The following is a 25,661-nucleotide window of genomic DNA, read 5'->3' on the forward strand; positions in this document are numbered from 1 at the left end:
AGTGCATACTGTCAGCTTGGCTGTAATTCAGGCTGTTTCCCTCTTTAAAGCACAAGATCCTGGATGGTGACAGAAGAGCTAATCCTTGTAGCGACAGTGGGCTGTGGGCTGGGCAATCACTATAGGAAAGAGTGTATCTTCCATTTGCGCAACATCTCTAAAATTAGAAATATCCTGTCTCAGAGTGACGCTGAAAAACTAGTTCATGCATTTATTACTTCCAGGCTGGACTACTGTAATTCATTATTATCAGGATGTCCAAAAAACTCACTGAAAAGCCTTCAGCTAATCCAAAATGCTGCAGCAAGAGTACTGACAGGGACTAGAAGGAGAGAGCATATTTCTCCTGTTTTGGCTTCCCTTCATTGGCTTCCTGTTAAATCCAGAATTGAATTCAAAATCCTGCTCCTCACATACAAGGTCTTAAATAATCAGGCCCCATCTTATCTTAATGACCTTGTAGTACCATATCACCCTATTAGAGCACTTCGCTCTCGCTCTGCAGGCCTACTTGTTGTTCCTAGAGTATTTAAAAGTAGAATGGGAGGCAGAGCCTTCAGTTTTCAGGCCCCTCTTCTGTGGAACCAGCTTCCAGTTTGGATTCGGGAGACAGAAACTATCTCTACTTTTAAGATTAGGCTTAAAACTTTCCTTTTTGCTAAAGCATATAGTTAGGGCTGGACCAGGTGACCCTGAATCCTCCCTTAGTTATGCTGCAATAGACGTAGGCTGCCGGGGGATTCCCATGATGCATTGAGTTTTTCCTTTCCAGTCACCTTTCTCACTCACTATGTATTAATAGACCTCTCTGCATTGAATCATATCTGTTATTAACCTCTGTCTCTCTTCCACAGCATGTCTTTTATCCTGTCTTCCTTCTCTCACCCCAACCGGTCGCAGCAGATGGCCCCGCCCCTCCCTGAGCCTGGTTCTGCCGGAGGTTTCTTCCTGTTAAAAGGGAGTTTTTCCTTCCCACTGTCGCCAAAGTGCTTGCTCATAGGGGGTCATATGATTGTTGGGTTTTTCTCTGTATCTATGAAGCGCCTTGAGGCGACTTTTGTTGTGATTTGGCGCTATATAAATAAAATTGAATTGAATTGAATTGAATGTGTGTGTGTCAGTGCCTTTCCTAATATGTACAACCGCAATTCCAAAAAAAGTTGGAACACTATGTAAAAGAAAAACAGAATGGAATGACTTCTGTATTTTATTCACAACAGAACATAGAAAACATATCAAATGTTTAAACTGATGTACTATTTTCTGTAAAATATTAGCTCATTTTAAATTCTATGCCAGCAACACATATCATAGATGTTGGCAACAAAAGGCTGAAAAAGTAACCAGTGTTAAAACGAAAGAGCAGGATGAACATTTTGCATCTAATAAGGTTAATTAACAGGTCAGTAACATGATGGGTATAAAAAGAGCATCTTAGAGAGACACAGTTTGTCAGAAGTAAAGATGGGGAGGGGTTCTGCAATCTGCAACAAACCTGCATTTATAAATTGCAAAAAATGTCATAATAGTGTTTCTTAATAGAAAATAATGACTTTGAACATCTCCTCATCCACAGTACACAATGTTACCAAACGTGTCAGAGAATCTGTAGAAATCTCTGGATGCAAGGAACAATAATGGCTTTGGAATTGGCAGCTTGCCAATCTGGAACAACATCTGGAAAAGTGCCTCCAGTACAGAAAGGTATATAAAGATTTAAGAGCAACATCATCTCCGATTCTATGCCTTTTTCAGGGAAGGCCTTTCATATTTCAGAAACCACATCTGACTTTATTGTAACAACCTGACTTCGAAAAGTCCAGGTGCTGAAATGACCTGCCTGAAGTCCTGACCTTTCACCGACTGAGACCGTTTGGAGCATCATGAAACCAAAGATACGAAGACCAGGACTTTGTGAGCAGCTAGAATACTCTAGCATACTCATTCCCAAACTGCGGTACGTGTACCACTGGAGGTACATGAGCTCCCTCTAGTGGCATGCGGGAAATTGTTTTTCTTTAATGCAATTAAATAATATACCGTGATCTGACTGAGGGATTTCAGAAAAATTAAAATGTACAGCTCTGCTATCACTTCCAACATAAATGTAAATATACAACATATACAACATTCATTTATAAATATACAACATAAATATAAATGAAGACAGAAAACTAAACAGCAGTGACGTTCGTACGGTTACTGAAGTTGGGCTAGCTTAGCATATAATGATGTGCTGCGTGGTGGAAAGAAAGCTAACCATACACAGCTATGGTTAGCTTTCTTTTTTTTTTTCGAGGGGCTTGTTTAGATTCAGTAGAACAAAGCATTGAAACATGTTAAAAACACAACAGCCTTAACAAATGCAGAGTATTTTGGACCCAAAAGCATGGTTCATCACTTAAAGACCAGATATCCCACCTGCTGTGAATGTTTTCATGCACTACGGTTGTTATTACCACCACTTGTCACAACCTGTTTATGACAGTTAAAATAAATAACATTCATATCAGAATTAAAATTGTCTTGTGTAAACTGTATATTGTGTTAAATAGGCCTATACTACTGTACTTTAATGTCGGTTATAAGGGTGGTACTGGCCATATATTTTATGAGGTGGTACTCATTGTGAAAAGTTTGAGAACAACTGCTCCAGCAGACAAGAATGGCAAATCATTCCTCATGTTTGAAATTTAGCTGGTGAGTTATAAAAGAAGTGACCCTCTGTACAATCATAAGGACCAAACTACCTACAGAGACCACCACACTTTTTTTTTTAACCTGTTTTTACCTGTTATATGGCAGCACGGTGGCACCGTGGTTAGCACTGAAGAAGGTGCCGAGTTCAATTCCACCATCAGGTCGCGATCTTTCTGTGTGGAGTTTGGATATTCTCCCTGGGCTTCCTCCAAAGACATGCAGTTGCGGGAGTTGTGCAATGGGGATAGGTTAATTGGAAACTCTAAATTGCCCATAGGTGTGAATGTGAATGCGAATGTCTTCGTCTATGTGTTAGCCCTGTGGCAGACTGGCGACCTGGGCCTCTTGGCCCCAAGACAGCTGGGATAGGCTCCAGCCCCCCCGCGACCTGAAAAGGATAAGCGGCAGACAATGAATGGATAGATACCTGGTATACCTGATCTAAAGTTGAACTTTTTAACATGGAAGTCTGAAGAGACTTTTGGAGCCAAAGGAGTGCAGTTTCAAGTATTTCAGCCCCAGTTGTTGCAGTTTGTTTCACTCAAGCCTTTTGGCTGTTCTTACCCTTGAAAGATGGAGTCCACCAATAATTTCATAACACATGTTACTAATAATTAATAATCTGCGGCCTTTACCTTTTTCCAGTTTAAATTAGAAAATTAAATTGATTTCAATTTGTTTATTTGAAAATGTGGTAGGATTAAAAAAAAACCCATCTAAGCATATCTGGAAAAAGAAAGATCAGATTCCAACACCCACAAATGTGCACAGAGAGCTAAGATTAGCCCGTCATTCAAGACAGACTATGCAGAATTTTACTTTAATTTGCCAGCTCCATTTTCTGGTGTCAGGACCAACCAGGAGCAAATCCATTTGCATGTGCAGATCAACTAATCTTCACATGGTTTCAGGAACATAGCAGCCTATAATGAGTGGTTGCAGGGCAGATACAGTAAAGCACGCTTGCATAATGCCTAAATGACAGTGTGTGTGGTACGGCAATTACAGCATCTCAGTACGTAGTGTGAGGCAACACGTTAAGTGTTTCAGCGTATTCACTTTCAATATTTCATATGAATTACAGCGTACCTGTGTTTTTTCTTTTTTCTTGCTTTATTTGTCGATGCGGTGCCGCCATCCAAGTTAATTTGCTTGAGCAAAATACTTTTAAATTCCCAATTTGAAAAACATCACAACTGAAAAGCAAAGCCTTGCACATCTCAAGCAGTGAGCGCTCAACTGCTCCTGATGAGCAGGAAAGTTGCTAAGCAGATGCAGGTGCTGGAAACTCAGATCCATATATTAGATTAAAAGTGCAGAATGTCGTATGAATAGGATCAATTATGATCAGTTTTTCTTGAAACCCTGGTGGCATTTACACATAAATCCAGATCAAACAAGTTTGCCGCAGCCTGTTATATTCATTCAAGAAGGAAAAAGAGAAGGAAAAATATGAATCTACATTTCGTGGCTCAAGAGTTGGGAGTTCGCCTTGTAATCGGAAGGTTGCCGGTTCGAGCCCCGGCTTGGACAGTCTCGGTCGTTGTGTCCTTGGGCAAGACACTTCACCCGTTGCCTACTGGTGGTGGTCAGAGGGCCCGGTGGCGCCAGTGTCCGGCAGCCTCGCCTCTGTCAGTGCGCCCCAGGGTGGCTGTGGCTACAATGTAGCTTACCATCACCAGTGTGTGAATGTGTGTGTGAATGTGTGTGTGAATGGGTGGATGACTGGATATGTAAAGCGCTTTGGGGTCCTTAGGGACTAGTAAAGCGCTATATAAATACAGGCCATTTTTTAGAAGTAACACATTTTAACAAAAGAACAAAATACAGCATCACTTTTACCTCTTAAGGTTTATGAATAAAAAGAACAAATTCTACTCTCAACTCTTTTTTTCAATAGCTAGTAACTCATTTCAAATCGAAATCCTGTTTAATTCATCTTTTTTCTTGTTCAGGACTATTTTAAGATATTCGGCAATAAAATAATCAAAAGTACAGATTTATGTTTTATTTTACTCTGTCTGGCATTATGAAAGTACATGCTGCATAACAGATGGTACATCTTTTGCATATAAAACATATGCCCTCCTATCCGTAAACAAACAATTGGAATGTGTGTTATACATTATTGAATTAAAGTTAATCAGAATTCTGCTTGGACACAGGAAATCTTTGAAGTTCCAGAAACTAATGATGGTTCAACGCCGCATTAAAGGTGCATCGTCTGGCTCACCAGTGTTATTGCTAGATCACTGGGTTTCATGACTACTTGTGTTAGACAAATCCAATTTTGTCTCTGTCCTCTTAAAAATGTAATGTGAATATGAGAAGGAGATATAAAATTCATGAGAGGTGTTTAGATCACGAGAATAAGAAAGCACTTATACAGGGAGTGTAGAATTATTAGGCAAGTTGTATTTTTGAGGAATAATTTTATTATTGAACAACAACCATGTTCTCAATGAACCCAAAAAACTCATTAATATCAAAGCTGAATGTTTTTGGAAGTAGTTTTTAGTTTGTTTTTAGTTTGAGCTATTTTAGGGGGATATCTGTGTGTGCAGGTGACTATTACTGTGCACAATTATTAGGCAACTTAACAAAAAACAAATATATACCCATTTCAATTATTTATTTTTACCAGTGAAACCAATATAACATCTCCACATTCACAAATATACATTTCTGACATTCAAAAACAAAACAAAAACAAATCAGTGACCAATATAGCCACCTTTCTTTGCAAGGACACTCAAAAGCCTGCCATCCATGGATTCTGTCAGTGTTTTGATCTGTTCACCATCAACATTGCGTGCAGCAGCAACCACAGCCTCCCAGACACTGTTCAGAGAGGTGTACTGTTTTCCCTCCTTGTAAATCTCACATTTGATGATGGACCACAGGTTCTCAATGGGGTTCAGATCAGGTGAACAAGGTGGCCATGTCATTAGTTTTTCTTCTTTTATACCCTTTCTTGCCAGCCACGCTGTGGAGTACTTGGACGCGTGTGATGGAGCATTGTCCATCGTGTTTTTCTTGAAGGATGCAGACTTCTTCCTGTACCACTGCTTGAAGAAGGTGTCTTCCAGAAACTGGCAGTAGGACTGGGAGTTGAGCTTGACTCCATCCTCAACCCGAAAAGGCCCCACAAGCTCATCTTTGATGATACCAGCCCAAACCAGTACTCCACCTCCACCTTGCTGGCGTCTGAGTCGGACTGGAGCTCTCTGCCCTTTACCAATCCAGCCACGGGCCCATCCATCTGGCCCATCAAGACTCACTCTCATTTCATCAGTCCATAAAACCTTAGAAAAACCAGTCTTGAGATATTTCTTGGCCCAGTCTTGACGTTTCAGCTTGTGTGTCTTGTTCAGTGGTGGTCGTCTTTCAGCCTTTCTTACCTTGGCCATGTCTCTGAGTATTGCACACCTTGTGCTTTTGGGCACTCCAGTGATGTTGCAGCTCTGAAATATGGCCAAACTGGTGGCAAGTGGCATCTTGGCAGCTGCACGCTTGACTTTTCTCAGTTCATGGGCAGTTATTTTGCACCTTGGTTTTTCCACACGCTTCTTGCAACCCTGTTGACTATTTTGAATGAAACGCTTGATTGTTCGATGATCACGCTTCAGAAGCTTTGCAATTTTGAGACTGCTGCATCCCTCTGCAAGATATCTCACTATTTTTGACTTTTCTGAGCCTGTCAAGTCCTTCTTTTGACCCATTTTGCCAAAGGAAAGGAAGTTGCCTAATAATTATGCACACCTGATATAGGGTGTTGATGTCATTAGACCACACCCCTTCTCATTACAGAGATGCACATCACCTAATATGCTTAATTGGTAGTAGGCTTTCGAGCCTATACAGCTTGGAGTAAGACAACATGCATGAAGAGGATGATGTGGACAAAATACTCATTTGCCTAATAATTCTGCACTCCCTGTAGAATACTGAAAACAGTTAAAATGATAGTGGATTTTATTGTTTATTTTTATGGCCAATACCCAGCAAACAGGGTGGAAACCCCACCAGAGACTCCTTGGTCAGAACTGGTCATGGTATGATGGCAAAACTCTGTTTTCACGTCAAGCAGCACTCACATCAGTCTCTGAGAGAGGGAGAAATATTGATTACTAGAGCTGTTTAAAAAAATATTAACACTTTAATAAGGCTACGTGTTTTTAAAAAAGATATATAGGCATTTAAAGCAGACTCATTCGTGTATTTTCTGATTTCTCTTTAAGCTGGTGGTGGCCAGATTTAGCCCATTATGTTAATTTAGTTCGCTTGTTTGGCTTCACTGTGGCAGTTACTTTGGCTTATTCTTCTGGCTTTCACCTAAGGCACATTTAATCCAAAAAGCACATCTGTGATGTTTTTTGTGTCTACTGTGTGCTAGAAGTTTTACTCAAGAAGTTGGATGTAAAAAACAAACTTTCTAGAACTTGGACTCTGACCTAGTGTTGCACAAAGTTAGTAATGCATGCAAGGCACCCAAAAAGTGTGATTTAAAAGTTGTGTTTTCTGTCGGTTAGCAATACAGAAAAACAACTGCCAGGTGCAGATTGCAAGGTGGAGAAGCACATCATCTCTTTTATCAAGATTTTCACAAAGAAAGCAAAAAACAGAAGAAAAAGGAGTGAAATGAGTATACTGTGATCTATGATTTAAAAATAATTTGGGGTAAGTTTAAACTACTTAAAGTCCCTTTTGTGTTAGTTATCCAGTGAGCGCTGAATATCTGATTACATAGATCCAGTGAAAAAAAGGCTGTGTACATAATGTGTGAGCGGACATAGGTGCAAAATTTGTGTTTAAGGCACAGTAAACTGCCTCGTTTTCCTCTTTTTGGTTATTTTTATTGAGTTTAGATAAAGTTTAGCTTAAAGTGGGAGCACCACATAAGAAGTATACTTATATCACATAAAATCTAAGTAAACTGACAATAGCAATAGTCAGCAGTGCAAGAATGGACTTTTGTCACACACACTGTGAAGTTGTTAGCAGTGCTAATATAAACAGCTGATAATAATAATAATAATAATAATAATAATAATAATGATAATAATAATAATAATAATACATTTTATTTGAAAGCGCCTTTCAGAACACTCAAGGACACTGTACATGGTAGAATAATAAAAGCAACATAAAAGCAAGCAGTTTACACAATCATAAAAGCACAAGACATAAAAGAAATTTAAAATAGAAGGAGAGTGAATGGCTGCACAGGCTTGGAACACCCATGTGAGCTGCATTAGCTGATGACACTTCCATGTCAGGTCTATGCTATGCTATACTCTATGCTAGGCTAGGACTATGACATTTGGGTCACAATATTTACAAAACATACATATTCATGGAACAGATATTGTTAGGGTCAGTACTGAGAAATCCACTCTGTATAGCTGCATGAGAAGCAGTGTGCAACTATTCTCACAACTTATCACTCAGACTGGGATAAAAGCTGGCTGGTTAAGGTAGCTCAAATGTTCCCCTCCCCAGACACATCCTGCAGCTCCTCCTGCAGTCCAAATGCATTTCCAGCTGAGACTGAATAAGTCTTTCCATCAGGATGTTCTGGGTCTTTCCTAGTAAGTGGAAGGGAAACCCTCTAAAGGGAATAATCAAGGAAGCACCCAAATAACAGTCAGATTTTATTTTCTTTGGACGTGCATAGCGTTTGTGAGTAAAATTAAAGCAGAGTTCTCAGAGTAACATTTATTGAAAATTGGAAAATGCAGTCAATGGTATTCAATGCTGCGAATCATTTTGTGAATACAGTGCAAAAACAACTGTAGTAAAGGGTTAATTAAACAGACAGAATTCTAGAAAGAATAGTTTGATCTAAGAACTGTTAATATGGATCCTTTCTTTGGAAAATGGTTTGCAATAAGGAGATTGAATTTTCCATGTCCCAGTGATGTCTGACAATGAGTAACTGAAACAAGGGACTACTTCAGCCTGACTCAAAGTCATGAGGCCCAGTCCCCAGTTTGCTGTCTGTTCAATGGGATTTACCTCAGTGACCGAGAGGGTTGTTTCCCTGCACCCACCATAAGTCAGACTCTTTCCCACAGGATGTTGGACATTTCCCGGGCTGTGCTTTCTCACTGATTCTGCTCCTGATTTTCACAGACAGAATTTTTAGGCATAATCAAGTGGCTGCAATTTTCCACTTTGGTCGTCTCAGGATTTCGTCTTTGCTTTTTGCAGATGATATTCTGGGAGATGAAGCATGATGAAGCATATCTTGCCTTTGGTTTCACCTGCACAACAGCAGTGCCAAGCAGAATTAGTTTCCCCTACATCTGGAGCAGCGCTGGGCTGTCCAAATCCCGGACAAACAGTATCCCACATTCCTGATTTTTAGTTCACAAACTCTTATGATGAAATTTTGGCTCTTTATACAGTAAAGTTACAGTTACAAATAATATCAGACTGATCTGCCACAATTTGTTCCCCCGGTTCAAATCACAGACAAACAGAATCCCACAGTTGTTTATGTTTTTGCACAGAGAGGCATTTTTTGAAAAATGTATTGATAGCAATGTTGAATATTCTTACACAGTAAAAAAAACAATAACAACAACAACAACAAAACAACTATATGTAAAATAAATACACCATAAAGATGTTTTTTTTAGTGGCCTATTTTATTGCAACCTGTAATTTATTGCAGTTTACTTTTATTTGTTTAATTGTTTACAAAAGGTTTGAGGTGTGGAATAAACAGCAGTGGAGTTTGAAAACAAAATATGGGTGTGTGTGGTTGGAGGATGTGTTTATGGTGGTGGTGGGGGGGGGTGAGGCCTTGTAAAACAAAGGGGGGCCTAGCAAAAAAAGTTGGGGAACCACTGGTCTACAGTAATGTTTAGGTTAATACTTTTACTTCACTGACTGGAATGTTGTGGCTGACTGGTTTGTTTTTTATGCATTCTTAAATCATAACTAAAATCTTTTTTAAAAATCCAAGTTTCAAGGTTTCCAGGTTGTGCTGAAGGAAACAGTATTTGTGTTTTGTTAGTCTGAAGAAAACAAATAAGATACACTTCTCTGCTTCAAGCTGAATCTGTCTTTCTGTATCCTTAAAGCATCCGTTTAAATCAATTCAGCTGCCAGCACTGCTGTTTTTATGATCATATATATTCTTTGTCTCTGCAATATTACAAATTAATGGCGCTTAGCCAGAGTTTAATCAGGAGGACCGCTTTATTATTGCTCCTCTATTCCTTCATTCATTATGCCCTCGATGCCACACCCCTTTGCTCCTGTCCGTTCATTTCTTCTCCCGCTTCTCTCTGTTAACCTTTAAATTTAAAATCCAAGAGGCATCTCTCTTCTGGTTCACAGCATCCAATCAAGTAGTCCTAAAAGTTCTCTCTTATCCAAATGAGAGCAAATTAATAATCCCCACCATTCATCAGTCCAGTTAGCTGCAACACTACCCTGCTTGTCTCCACTGCTCACACAGATACTGTCATGTAATTACCATCTTCCACAGCAACAACGGCACCAGTAAGTCATTTGCAAATGCACAATAATTACAAGGAAGCACACAGGCAGCGAGCCCTCTTTTCTGTTTAAGCAGTGTTTTCTGGGGTGAACTGAAATTCAGCCTAATCGTAGATTTGTTTTTTCTTTTTGCCTGTCCTGTTTGGTTCTTTTCTTTGTCTGAAAGCCAAGAAAGATGCCCAACGAATTTACTTTACCAAGTGGATCATCATAACCTTGCCATGTTGGTTCATTTGACTGACCTTTGTTATTATTATTTATATATTTTATTTTAAGTTGTTACAGGCGGGGGCTCGACGGAACAGACATGACTGGGGGATAGGAAAGAAAGAAAGAAAGAAGGAAAGAAGGAAAGAAAGAAGGAAAGAAAGAAGGAAAGAAAGAAAGAAAGACATAGGGGAGGAGGGACAGTGAGAGAGGATTCTTAAAAAAAGAAGAAAAAAATTTTTTTAATTATTTTTTAATTTTTTAAAATGTATTTATTTCTTTTATTTATTTCTCTTTTTTTAAAAATTTTATTTCTTTTTTCCCCATCTTAGATGTTAATACTCACTCGGTGAGGTAATAAGCACACCTGTATTTCATCTTGCTTGCCTGCACCTCTGGGATGAGCTAACACAGCAACAGACATGAGTGCGAGAAGTAAGAAGCCAAGTTTCCGAAAGTTAAAAAAGTGATATCAATGTTCTATGGAGCCCCGCAGGGGACATGGGAGAAAAAAAAATTAAGACGGACTTTTGTGAGATCTCGCAAAAGTTTTGCGAGATCTCGCAAAACAAACTTGGGATCTCGCAAAACTTTTGCGAGATCTCGCAAAACAAACTCGGGATCTCGCAAAACTTTTGCGAGATCTCGCAAAACAAACTCGGGATCTCGCAAAAGTTGAATTCCAACAATGGCGGCAGCTACTTAGTTGTAATATTACTCTTTCTGGGTCACAAAATACACTTATATATTTTGAGGCGTGAATGTAGTTGTGTAAACGTCAGATACCTGCTGGGTTTACAAGACATCACATATTTGCAAAAGTGCTCCGACGTTTTCGGAGATCTGACATCCACTAGCTCGAAGCTAACGGGAGGTCGAGACCTACTACAGCCGGGAGGAACACCACCTTCCCGGCACATCGTGCCTCGACCTCTCGGTCGGCTTCGAGCCGGCGGCCTCCGAAGAATGCGGCTAAAACTTTTGCGAGATCCCGAGTTAGTTTTGCGAGATCTCGCAAAGGTCTGTCTTAATTTTTTTTTCTCCCATGTCCCCTGCGGGGCTCCGTAATGTTCTGATGTAAGAGGTGCAAACAAAAAGCTTTTAGCTCTTCCAGTAACAAATAAAAACCACACTCTATTTATAGTTCTCTTTAAGGCTGGGTACCCTCACTGATTTCTACAGCTGATTCACAAGGTTCGATTTGATTCAATCCCTCATTCGATTCGATTTTGAATCCGCCAGTCAGAAATATTATAATTATTATAATTTATCTTAGATATGTACTGTTGAAAGAACCCTCTAAACCTTGTAGATTAAAAATATTTAATTTAAATTAATTTATTTACCTGCTCTTTAATCATGCTCTTTAATCATTTGCTGTTTTAGCTGTTCTTACAAAAACTTTTGTATTTAAAAATTGATCTCAGGTTTTAATAAATCAATATCGCATTATTCAAATTAAAATTGATTTGGATGGGGAAACTGATTTTTTTAAACCCACCCCTAGTTCTCTCTCTAGCTTGCAATTCTGCTCAGGATGAACTGCTGTTCCCTGTGTATAGGAATTTCTTTCATTTATCATGTATTAATCACATTATTTTTGTATAATGCCTTGGTGCCACTGGATTTTAACATGTCTGACACTCATACTTAAGACAAATGTTAGGGGGTTTAGTAAGGATGTTGGGGGAAACAGGAACTCCACAGGACCAGTCTTTTGTCTCTTCGAGGACTCTGGGAAGTAGCAAGGGAGTGTGAACCTTAAGGTGTGAAACAGCTGTGTACTGCCTTTTGTTCCTGGAGAAGGTATTTAACTGAGAGCCATGCTAGGCTCAGTGAGACTCTGCTGACCCTGCCCCGTGGTCATGTAGGCTCTCCACAAGCTTGTTTGTATGTTCTTTGTGTGTTTGGATTAAAGAATGTTAGCTACCGCTCACTGCTCGTCTGCAGGCTTTATTTAAATGGAAAACTTCCACAACACCTGAAAGTCACACGGTCATTATATCTCTTGGTTTTGTTGTCACTCTATGATTCCACCTTTAAAGCTTCCTCCTGTCTTCTTTGCTTTCTTTCTCCATCTTAATGTTTCCATGTTAACGTGGTTGTATTTCCTGACTGCCTCGCCTTAGCTTTTTCCAGCTGCATCTTATTCCCACTTGCGTCTCGTTTCCCAGGCTACAGTCTTGTTTGGATACTTTATATATAATACATTTCTAAGAAGTTCAGCAACATGTTTTTCACTTTCCACTCATTGTTGGTTTTATGTGTAGAATCTGGAGGCAAAAATGACTTTTCTCCATTTTGAAATAAGGCCGCAACATGAAAAAATGTGGAACAAGTGAAGCGCTGTGAATATGTTCTGGATGTGGTGGGTGCTTTTCCCAGAGTGAACTTGAACTTGCAGGGTCTCTTTAGGAGGAAATGAGTTGAAACACACATCACAAATGCTGTAATGCAAATGGTCAGAACAGGGTTTTCAAGAAGCAATATAAAAACAGCAGGCGTGCTGGAAGCTGTGTTTTGTTTAAGTGGAGTTCAGTAACTGTCTGATCACAGAATTGAGCAGCAGCAAAGATGGTGGTAGAAAAAAAGCTTTTTAAAATAATATTTTTAGGTCAAATTGAGCAATTATGATTGTAATTAGAATTATATAGCTGTCTGTGATGCAACAGAAGGACAATAATTCATTAGGATTCAATCTTCTGCTCATTAAAATGTTTGTTGTCTATAAGATGTGAAGAAACAACTCGGGTTCAAACGGCACCTTGATGTTACGTTTAATTGAAATTTAATTGCAATAGTCTAGCAATTAACCAACAGAATTACATTTTTTGCAATGTGTTTAATTGCAGTAATATTCTGTCCTTATTTTAGATTATTCTTTTAAAACATTTCTATACATTTTATGCCAAAGTTCATGATGCATAATTACAAAGCAAAACTGCCAGCAGTTATTTTGCCTTTCAAGAAGTAACAGAGTGTAAAGCACAAGTGTTGTCCTGTTTCCATTATGAATGTGGGGAAGAGCCCACAGGGGAAACCACACACTCAGACTGCAGAGGATGATGGAGTCCCTGGAACAACAAAAAGTTGCCTAACAGCAAGGTGGGATCTGGACCATTTGAGACCAGAGTCTGTGGTAACAAATCACCGTTTGGGATATTAAGTCGAATTCCACGGTCTACGGTGTAAAATGGCGCCCTGAGACTAAAAGTATTAGAGCGGCAGCGGTAAGGAGGAGAAAAATGTTTCAGTCCTGGTGCAGTGCTCCAAAACCTGACTCAAATTTCTCAAAGTTGTGCTTTTTGTTAATAAAACATAGATGTTGACAGGAAAAACTTAATAATAAATAAGAAATTTGGAGATAGACTTGACTGCTGGGGGCAAATCCTTTTTGATAATCCTTTTTTCTCCTTTTCTGAGAGCTTTAGGAATCTCGTATTCAAAATAAGACAAATCAGAAGCCAAGTGATGATTAATGATTGATTGCATACTTTTTGACCATCTGTTCCTGTGAGCTGTTTTTTGGTGTTTAATTGCAATAACATCCAGAGGGCAAGGCAAGATTTCCATTGGATATTCGGTTTTCTTTCAGAAGAGTAGATGCTTTAAAACGGCTCAGCATAGCGTGACAGCTGGTAGCGGAAATATACAGTAAAAGATGATTTTCTCCACCTTTTTGGTTCAATAATTCAAAGACGCTTTCATTTTTACAGATCAGCAGAATAAATAAATGGGGCTGACAAAATTGGGATTTTGAATATGGTGGTGCTGCAGTGATACGTACATTTGTCTATGCACCTCAAAACACTGAGAGTCTTGATTAAAGCCAATTAAAATATGCCGAGACTGTAAGACACCACAAGTCCAGCCTCACTAAAGTGCTCCAGTTTCCACATTTGTCTTTTTCCTGAGTTTCTAATTAAATATAGAAGAACTCGGCGTGTTGCCACATTTTTCTTTCATTGACTTCATTGTTTGTGTGTGTGTGTGTGTGTGTGTGTGTGTGTGTGTGTACATGTTTAGACATCTTTGTGAGGACAGTAAATTGGCTACTATACTTGTGGGGACCAATAGCCCTTCTGGGGACAAAATGTCAGTCCCCACAAGTTTGAAGGCATGTTTGAGGCTCAAACTGTGGTTTTAGTGTCAGGGTTACAATTAGGTTATGGCTAGGTTTAGTCTGAGTGTTAGGGCTAGGCATTCATTTCTGATAGTTAGGGTTAGGGTAAGCAGCTAGGGAAGGCATTATGTCAATGAGATGTTCTCATTAAGATATGAAAACGAGTTTGTGTGTGTGGCCACAAACAAATCAATTTAGATTTCCCTTCTAGTATTTCTTTCCTATAATGATTAAGTAATTATTTTGCAATCTGAACTTGACCAGCATGAGCTGCTGTTCATTTCTGTTGCTACACATATTTTGCATCAATGACTTATTATGATGCCGTATTTATTTTATCAGAGCTAAGAGCCCAAAGACAAAATGAACTGGCATAAATATTACACTTTTCTAGTTTTACTGACCACTCAAAGCACTTTAGATTACAGGGCCCATTTAACCATACATCCAGACAGTGTTTTATTCTGTACACTTTATCTACCGCTCACTTATGGCCAGTTATAATCTCCAAAACAACCAAACATTTCCCTCTTTGCACTGTGGGAGGAAGGCAGGGAAACCCTTGCAGGAATAGGGAGAGGCAACAGCCTAAACTATACAGATTTACAGGTTTCAGAGGCATTAATGAAAACCTCACTATCTTAATCTAAATCAATAGATAGGTAGATCAATAGATATACATCAATAGTTTAAGGTAGAGCCCAGAGACTGCATATAAAAGCTGGATGGAGTGTGTGCATGAAGTGCTCCTTTTTAAGCTTAAATTTGGGGATTTTTGCAGCTGGTGCTGGTTTTTTGAGCCAGAAGAAGACATGATTGGATGAGATGATATAGCACCAATTTAACACCTAACACTACATTGTTTAGCAAACTGCACCCATACACCATCTATGCGATGGACAGACACTTACCAATTAGTCCTAATTAACATGCAAATTAAAAATCATATTTGACATATTAATGCTCCAAAAGGAACAAACAACACTCAGCAGACAGCTACAGCTGCCTGTTTCTTTCCCTAAACTTTAATCCTTCATAATGTATTAATTAATAATAATTGATAAAGTAATTGCTGTAAATGGTCAGGTAAATATCCCAGTATACTGCAAAAATATAAATACAGAGGTTTCCTTGACTCGTTTTTGGAGCCAGCCTCATGTGACCATAAGAAGAATTGAAGTTTCCAGAAGATGCAACTTGCCTAAAACCCTACAACAGTACAGTGACTCACTATGAACACCTAACTTGGTGAAAGCAGAGAGGTTAAACTCATGGAGAACCTGGTGGCTACCTGGTAAGGAAGCCACCTGACTCGTCAGGTTGGGCTGATCAAAAGAAAAGAGAGAAATAGAGGCATAGCTGCTTCTTCAGACTGTGGTTGTAAAAATCAAGATTTGTTTGCTTTCAATTAGCACTGTGCTGCAATGCAGTCCATGCATCTCCCTTTCTTTGATATTGTTTCTTAGGCCCAGGTGATAAATGAGCCTTTCTTGGAATTTTTCTTGTTCATGCACCCCTTGTTCTTTGTTATTCTGATGCTGTTTGCATTTTGAACTTTTGCTACTAAATAAAACTCAAACTGAGCTTCAAACACCTTGAAAAACTGAAAGTGCAAAGGGGAAATTGCATTTATCCTTCAACAGCTTTTTAGAAGGCCAGCGGTAAAAGACCTTGGATTGTACTCTTTTGTTCCCAAGTGAAATTGTGTAAATGTATTGAGCAGTGAGCAGTGTTGTGCTTTGCTGGGAAAAAACAAAGTGTTCTTTGGATAAGGAGAGGTTGGAGAGAAGAATTGGAGTCAGGACTTTGGATCTACAATGCAGCTGTGGAAGCCTCACATGCTCCAGATACATATGATTAGTTGCTGTGCAGGGATTAGAAATGCAGAATAATGCCAAAAAATAATTCCTTAAAGAATATTGAAACGCTAATGTCTGTACAGCGGATCTGTTTGTGGCGGTGCTGACTTAATGACAACATCCTTCTTTCTTTAGTTTCGGTGTTGAATGTTTGAGGTATTAGGATATTTGCATGTTTTAATTAAAAATAGAAAATGCTGGTTACAAAGGAGAAGCAGACAATGTTAAAGGTTGTTCACTTTTACTTATTAAAATCTGTGATATTTGGTGATTTTAGAAAGATAACCTGACGCCTTTATACATTTTTAAAGACATTTTAAAGGACAGCCTTAATACAATTGACGTAATGAGCTCATGTGCTCTCGGGTGCACTCAGATTCTCATGATTTTTCCAAATTCTGCCAACTTCTGCATGGCAATAAAATACACCAATGGCTCCCCAAGAGCAGCAAATGATCTCATTTAACAAATTTTGCTAATTCACACAGGCAGGACTGACTATTAAACTTTGTAATTAGGCTGATAGTGTCTTTCAAATGCAGTGTAGAGGAGGAACGGGAACGTTTCTACAGTGCAGGCTCAGCACGTGCTATCACTCCACCTGCACAAAGTCTTTTTTTAGAGAGTGTGGCTCTCAGGATTTGTGAAGTGCTAACGTTTATTTATCCACATACATAGTGCGAGGTGGTGGAAATGAAGCTTACAGACTTCTTGAGGTAAAACATTAGTGTAGCAGATGTAAAGTACTGACTGGAGATGACATATAAATCCCTACTGATGGTAAAAGAAAAAAGCTAATAATAAAGTGTAGGAAGAAGTGGAGATGGCAGAAAAAACTTATGTAACGCTGTCGGATCGCGTCTCCGGTGATTTTAATGTTTACCTCGTGCCCGTGTCTCATGTTTCTGTCTCATATGATGGTCCAGGGTTTTTGTAAAGTATTTGCTGTGTAATATGTCTGAGTTTGGGGGTATTTCCAGCTTTTTCTGCCTTCAGTTCTCCTCTATATTTGCTACTCTGTTCAGTAAGATCAGTGTCACTACTTGTCACCATCTACCTTTGGTAAGCTTTTCTTATGTGTCTCAGTTGGTTTACTTTCGGGGGGGGGGGGGTTCCACTCCAATTATCTTCATTATTAGCTCCTCTCTGTGTGCATGTAGTCATTTGTCTCTTTGCCAGTTATCATGGCAATATAACCAAGAAAAAGCATTTAAAAGAAATGTTGATAGAATGTAATTAGAATAATAAAATGTAAAAAGGATAATAATCTATAATCCTAAAGTATCAGTATACATTTTTAACAACAAAACCACAATTTTGTACTTTTCATATAAAAATGAAAGATGTACAATATGCACACATGATACAAGCCTGAACCTCATCATTCAACATGCTTTTGGAGGCATTTGTGGGAAATGTGGAACCATTTATTACGTATTTCAACTAATTTGGGAATATTGTGCTAAAGTCAGACTTACAATCAAGCGTTCTACAGCTGACAAGTGTTTTAAGCATTAAGAGATGAAATGCAAATGTGCAGTTAGAGCTTCATCACTTACCTACAGCAACTAGCATGAATTAGTCTTATATACATATCCCCTGTAGCTTGTCTTTGTAGTACGTCTTTGTACTCTCTTGCTGAGCATTCTCAGCTTTCCTTGCTTTTTGTCAACCCCTTTAAGTCTTCTACATGAGCTGTTTTTTGTTTGGAACTGTTTTATTCTTATTATTTTTATTCTTATTATTTTTCTCTGTTTTATTCTGTTTGTTTCAGAACTGGTAGCTAGTTTGTTTATTAAACCTTGGATTTTCAGACTTTATTCTGTGTTTTGATCAATTCATGCATCTGTCTTTTTCTGGTCCTGACTCACTTTACTTGTCATGAGTCACAAATGCACTGATGAAGCTCCACGCTCTGCATGACGCAAAAGGTATTATAAGGTCTATTTAAGGTTATTATTTCCACTTGACGCTACTTAAAGCTTTGCAAAGCATTTAATGTTGTTGGACTGGTGCCTTATTCCAGAAGGCAGGTTTAACAAACTCAGTCTAAACCTCTGTTAATTAATTTATGTTCCAGAGAAGCTGGCTAGAGTTAATCGTGCGTGTGCACATAAGTGAAAGAAAGCCATCATCAAGGAATCTGTGAGACCAAATGCTTTTCTCATTTCACTAATTTGTGCCTCCTCTGTGCCCCGTCCTTCTGTCTGTGACCCAGAAATCAGTCTCAGGATGCCAATCTCCTAAAATGCATGTGGAGTAGAGAGGAGGACCTGTGACCAAGGATGTACATACGAGTCTTTCGCCTTCTATATAAACACATGGCTGGAATGCAATTCTGGTTCATTCATATAACACAGCCTAATAAATCTTTCCGTCATTTCTAATGGGGTGTGATTATTTAAGACTATATGTGAGGGGAAGGGTTTTAAATTCACATATGATTTAACAGGGAGCTCATGTGGGGAAGCCAGTATGGGTGAGATATGGCCTCTTTCTCATCAGTAGTCTCACTGCAGAATTCTGAATTAACTGAAGGTTTTTTAAGCAATTTTTTTTGAACAACCAGATAAAAATGAATGACAAGAGTCCTGCCTAGAGATCATTTTCAAATGAAAGAAAATGGTACATGTTTGTTTAATGTATAGACTGAAGGACATCCTGTGTTGTTGGAGGCTAAGGTAACATTACCCAGAGTAAATTACAGGTTAAACAAAATGTTTTTGAGATATTTATAGCCAAATAAAATATCCCCAGCTTTATTTATTTATTTTTTATTTATTTTTATTTAGGGCAGTGCATGTTAATGAACATAAATGTAAAAAAAAAAATTACATGAATGTAAACATACCAGATTATAGCCAAGGGCTAATTTCCATCTGTTGTCCTTAAGCATAAAAAATAGACATAATAATTCATAAAAATTCATCATTCATTCATAATAAAAACTCCATCACCAAACTTACACATACACACCATTCTGTTCCCAAATAAAACATTAAAACTATACAACTCATACATGATCACACACTTGATTTGTCCATAACCAGTTTTTAACCTTTGCCTTAAACAAATTGAGTGTAGAGCATTCTCTAATGGGTTGAGGAAGACTGTTCCACAGATGGCCTCCCTTGACAGAGAGGATGTTCTGCCCAAATGCTGTCCGTCTGTGGGGTATAAACAAGTCTCCTCGGATTGAAGCTCGAGTGGTCCTGTCTGAGCTTTCTTTATGCCTAATGAACTGCTTTAGTGGTGGTGGAGCAAGGGAGTGCAAGACTTTATATATTAAACACACTCTTTTAAGTTTCACTAAGTTATTGAAGTTCAGTAATTTATGTTTTTTTAACACATGACAGTGGTGGTGGGAAGTCGGTTTTTTGTCAAGTAGTTTTAAACTTTGTCTGAATATAAGAGAACAAAATGACAGATCATCCAGGTCATTTGTGTCTTTAAGATATATCATATATACATAAAGCTGTGTATCATCTGCAGTGAAAATAGATAGAGTATTTATATTCAACCAAAAGGAAGCATGTATAAAAAGTACTGATCTTAGCACAGAACGATAACTGTGCTAGAAGCAAGAAGAAGTCTCCCCACTGGCACACACTGAGTACTGAATGCTGCTCTGATGAGTCCACTGTCAGAGCCCTCTAAATCTTCACTGACACCCGTAGAATAAACCATTCCTCTGAAAATGGTCACCGAGTTGTAAAAACAATTTTTCAAATATAATGAAGCTAAGAAATCTGTGTATACTTCCCTAAGACAGCTGGATCGAGCAAGTGTAGCGGTTTAATTACAGCTAACTTGAAATTCTCTGATATGTATCCTGTTAATAGTGACAAATCAATCATATTTAAAATTATGGTATTAACAGTAAGTTTAATAGTCTTGTAGTAAAAAAGTCTAAAGAACATGTTGAAGCTAAGAGGAAGGAAAGGAGAGAGTCTAAATAAATATCTTCAGTTATTAAAGTTGCTGTTCTTAATGAGACATCTGTAGGATTTCTGTGATTTTTTTAATGGTTAAATTGTATTTGTAAGGGAACTTTTAAAAGTCATTGCTTGTTAAAGTTAGAGGAATACTCAGCTGAACAGAGCTCTGACTCTTTATGAGCCTGGACACAATGCCAAAAACCCGGGGTCGTTCTTGTTTTCCTCTCAGTGACAAACAATAAAATGTTCAAACTTCATCGATTTTTTTTTTTTATAGGGCAACAAACTATTTTTCTAGGCCAAAATGAAGGTCATCTAAATTAGCTTATGAATTGTGGGATGCAATACCAAGGAGTCAAACATCACTGATCGGTCGCTTTTTCAGAGGAACCACAGTGTCCAGTATATTTGTATTTTGAGAGAAGCCAGTTTATTCCAATTATAACTCAAATACATCGTTAAGGCTGTCCTTCTCAACATCTACATGTGAATGTTAGAATCACATGCTGTAATTATTCTATCTGAACTGTGGCTTCAATGAAGAAAAAATTCTGAACGAAAAATCAGAGATACTGAATAAGGGCAGGTGGACGAAAGATGACAACAAATACAACTGTTCTTTGCATTTCCCATGGAGGTTTCACAACAGAAGGATTGTGTGTGTTCTCAAAAATACAACAACACAACAACCCTGGCTCCATGACAGTTTCAGTGCGTGAATATGAAATGCTGTCGTAAAAAAGTCAGGCCGTCTGCAGCCTGGATTAAAAAAAACTAAATGTAGTCCAGTTTCTGAATCTTAAAGTTGTTTAAGTTTCGTCTTTACTCAAGTATTCACATCACCTCTAACAAGACACCAGCATTTTTCCATCAGTGTGACCGATCACAACTTGATAAATGTTTATTCATTTGTAAAGATGTAAACGTCTGCTGAATAACTCGCTGTGAGGAAAGAAAGACTCAGACAGCTGCTTCAGCTGCAGGAGGAGGGGAGGAGTCACAGAGAAAATCATTTTGTTGGAGGAACACTGCCAGCCACCAGGGCCCTGTCCTACAAAACCTGTTGAACATAACCTGGGATATCTTTGCACTGTCAGAATTCACCTAACATCAGCATTCATGGTAGTCATACAAAGCTGATTGTCAACCAAGAGTTTCCCCTGCGCATTTACATCTGATCAATCACTATTATTGATAAGTGTGCTGATAACAACAAAGCTTATTTTGTTTCTTAAAAGAAAATGAAACTATATCATCAGAAAAAATATAAAAAGGCTAAACATATAGTACAGGATGAAAGCAAGAACGCTGCCAAAGATAAAGCAGCAGTGTGAATTAAAACCAGGAAAGAACGCCAGCAAGAGCTGCAGACTGTGTGAGTAAACAGACTCTATCATTAAATCACAGTCTGAGTATAAAGAATGAATTAAACACAAAATTCAAATGTAGGCTTACTCTACAAGAAAAAACGAAATCCACATGAACAATTGTGTGTCCTGTTATAGAATCATACATCAATCCTATATCAGCATCAATGCGATAAAATGATAGTAAAACTTTTTGCAGGCACAGAGTTCTGAGGGATGTTAGAGGACTAGTGATGCTATTTTCTGCATAACTGATTGGTCGATAGGGTCGTGGGGGTGCTGGAGCCTATCCCAGCTGTCTTGGGGCAAGAGGAAGGGTACACCCTGGACAGGTCGCCAGTCTGTCGCTGGGCTAACAAATAGACACAGACAACCATTTGCGCTCGTATTCACACCCACGGGCAATTCAAAGTTTCCAGGTAATCTATCCCCACTGGGACAGACAGCTGGGATAGGCTCCGGCCCCCCGCGACCCTGAAAAGGATAAGCGGGAGAGAATGGATGGATGATTGGCCAATAGGCAGTGATTACAAACCTGCTGATCTGCAGCATAGGTTACCATGGCGATATACCCCAGGGCTCAGGTGAGTTTCAGAGTCTGTTATCCTGGTAACAGACCCAGAGTTTAAGTTGGTGCACGCAGTTTCCTTCATCTCAGGGGTGTTCACCAAAATTATTCTCTGTGCAGCAGGTTACAGTTGTATGTAACTGTGTTGTTTTACATCAATGTTTAATTTCTATATACAAGATACACATTTTTTTTTTATCATGGTGGTCTTGATGGAAAAATATTAACTACAATGATGAGATTTTTTTTTTCTGAAAACGCACATGCTGAACGCATGTCACTGATATCAGATTTGTTTGTGTTGCTATGGTGAAAGCTCTTCAGCTCCCTGCTGCACAGTCACCATGAAATAAAACAGCTGGAGTGATTCATTTATTAGTAGTTTGCCTCTCACGAGAGGAGGATGGGGGATAACTGGAGGCCCGATGCAGGGCTGTGGTCCATCACTTCTGGTGTTCTGCGCTAACTGCAGCTCACTTAATATAAATGCCACTAATGTGGCACAAACACACCACAGAGGGAATAGTCATAAGAACATGGGAACACTGATGGGAACTAGCTTCAGGCTCTGCTGCTGGAACGAACATGAGGTGATGCGTTTCATATTTGTATGAGAAGTTACCCCTTACCTTCCTTTTATTTTATGGCACCCTTCTTCAGGTGCGATCCACATTTTAAGCAGCGGGTCTTCCGTGTGGTGCATTTGTTGAACTACATTTAAATCCAACAAATATTTGATTTCAGGAACTTTTTTTTTTAATTGAAGAAAATGGCAAAGACAAAAAAAAGAAGAAGGCAAATGTGCACAGCTAATGGTTTTTCTTTGGATACACTAGAACACTGGACGCCATCGTTTTACTATAAGATTGTTTGAATTGTTTATGGTTTAAAAGGTGAAATCAATAACTCGCTCAGTTTGCCTCGAGGGGAATTTTAAACATGAAAACATTATTCGTTATTGGCCAAGACATGCATGAACTCACTACAGACATCAACCTAACATTTCCCAGTTGTACAAAAGCCTTCTAATTGTACACTTAATAGCATACATTATTCAAGCATATTTTTTCTCATTGTCATTAATCATTTATATTTTTTCATGACCATAAAGAAGACATTACTGTCAATAATACATGAAGCATAAGGCTATTTAGTGAATTTCTGTCTTTTAATCTTTCTGCTGTTTAGAAATTCAGACATTTTATTCCTCCATAAACTCCCTTGCTTCCCAAACAGCTATTTGAAGTTGCAAGTTGCAAAGAAGCGATTCATTTTAGTCATTAAATCAAATGCGCATTATCTTGCAGCGCCCAAACAAACATTAATCATCAGGCATAATCTCGACAGGTAATCTCCTCTCCCATCTCGAACTTGCCTGTGAAAGAGATAAATAAATATATTTACACCACCCGTTCAGGGGAGAGAAAGCATCCCTGCCAAATGATGTCATTAGAGCTGAACGATAGCTCCCACTACTGCTGTTTGCTGTTGAAAAAACAAGTTGGTGCATTCAGTAGGCCGTAGCTCAAAATCAAAATCAATAATAATATTCTTGGGCGAGTGAATCCCATCACCTAGCAGACACCTTCGGGCAGCCAGCGCTGTTGTGTGCTACCACAAAGAAAATGACTTAATCAACTTTCCTGAAGGTTTTCTTATATACATGCAGCGATAACAGAGTTTTTTGTGCAAACAATCAAGTAACCAATTGCTATTCCAATATCATTCACACAAAAAAGGCTCGGGAATAAATCCATATTAGTGTCTCTTTCTGGGTAATCCTTGATGATGGCAGTTTAAGAATCTCAGACTCAAGCTTGGAAAGTTAAAGCAAAGTGTATCACCTGGATTTCTTCTACTCTCAGCTGTGAACGAGCAGAAACTTCAGGGCAGAACTTTAGAAAGTGACACAAAGACATCGCCGCTTATTTAGAACTCCACGAGAAAGCTTTGGCATCGGGACAAAATCGTGAACTTTAAAACCACGAACATGTCTGCAGACTCCACACAGTCTCATGGTGGTTAAATCCTTCATTTGAACCGCAATTCATTAACGAGAGTAAACAGCTTGTACTGCAGCATGAATTTTAATCGGTGCTCAAGGCACTTATTCTGGGAGTTAACACATCATTTATGATTTGTAACACACAGTGAAAAATATAAAAATGCATAATGAAATGAGTTGTGCTCGTTTGTACCATTGTTCTCTCACTTCTTTTGTGAACAACTTGGCTTCTGCCCACAGAGTCGTTCTCACTGGATTTATTTAGTTTATCACATTCCCAAATGAATAATTGTGCTGCTGTGAAGTTACTCAGAGAAATTAATCACTTGGTAATTCTTTTATATTTGCAAAACTTGTGGTTATTTTTGAATTCAAAAGATTGTCAGCGCCAACTGGGCTGACAGACTTGCAAAATAGGCATGGTGCCCCCTGCCTCTCACCCTATGGCAGCTAGAACAGGCTCCAGTCCCCCACCACAACCCCGAATTAGACAAACAGAAGACTTTGGATGCATGACCATAGCAAGAAGAAAAGGAACTACAATGGTGCTGCCTATAAGTAAAGATGGCTTCTGATTTTTATCTGTATTTCTACAGCACTAAAGCCGTTGTCTCAAGACGGACTTTTCTAACAATTCAACTATGGTAAAATTTCTTCTGTAGTTTTAAAGCACAACCGACAAAATCTTCTTTTAAAAATATTCATAAATTGAAATGCAGATGAAAACCAGAATGGAATCCAGCTGCAGTGGGAACCAAAGAAGCCAGCATCACATTTGGAAGTAGCACATGGCAGCTTATCACTACCCTAACCATAAAAGTACTGACTGACCAATTAGCAACATTACGAATTCCCGTGCAGGAACTTTTGGGGTGCAAAACAATCTGAGCCAAACGAGAGGCTACCTCAACTAATTAACTGACTTCAAATGGCACCCACTGGGTTTTATTCTAGCAGAAATGTTCACTTTTTTTTGCTATGAACCATTCAGTTCAGAAATATCATCAATACACAAACTTTTTCTCAAATGTTTCAAAGGTTGCTACGGAGCTGTCCCTGCAGTTGAAACAAAGCTATACAAAATGAAAAGTTCACTTTGATCAAGCAACCAAACATTAAATTCCTACTGAGGTGCATGGTGGCCAGGTCGTTTGGCTCCAAAACAAGCCCAACTCCTCAGCCTCTCACCAGCATGCTGACAGTTGGTATGAGTTGCAATTTTGCAAATCTAACTTTTTTAAGAGAAAATTGGGGGGAGGGTTCTCAAAATGCTTCTACAGACAAGAGACACCATACTTGTTCAGTCGTCTTCTGATTTTACTATATTGATGTAATTAACATGCTAACTGAGATCTACAGAATCTTAGCTGCAGCTGTTGGAA

Source organism: Perissodus microlepis, chromosome 13 (assembly GCF_051167445.1).
Source record: "Perissodus microlepis isolate ML-2025 ecotype Zambia chromosome 13, ASM5116744v1, whole genome shotgun sequence".
Classification (NCBI taxonomy): domain Eukaryota; kingdom Metazoa; phylum Chordata; class Actinopteri; order Cichliformes; family Cichlidae; genus Perissodus; species Perissodus microlepis.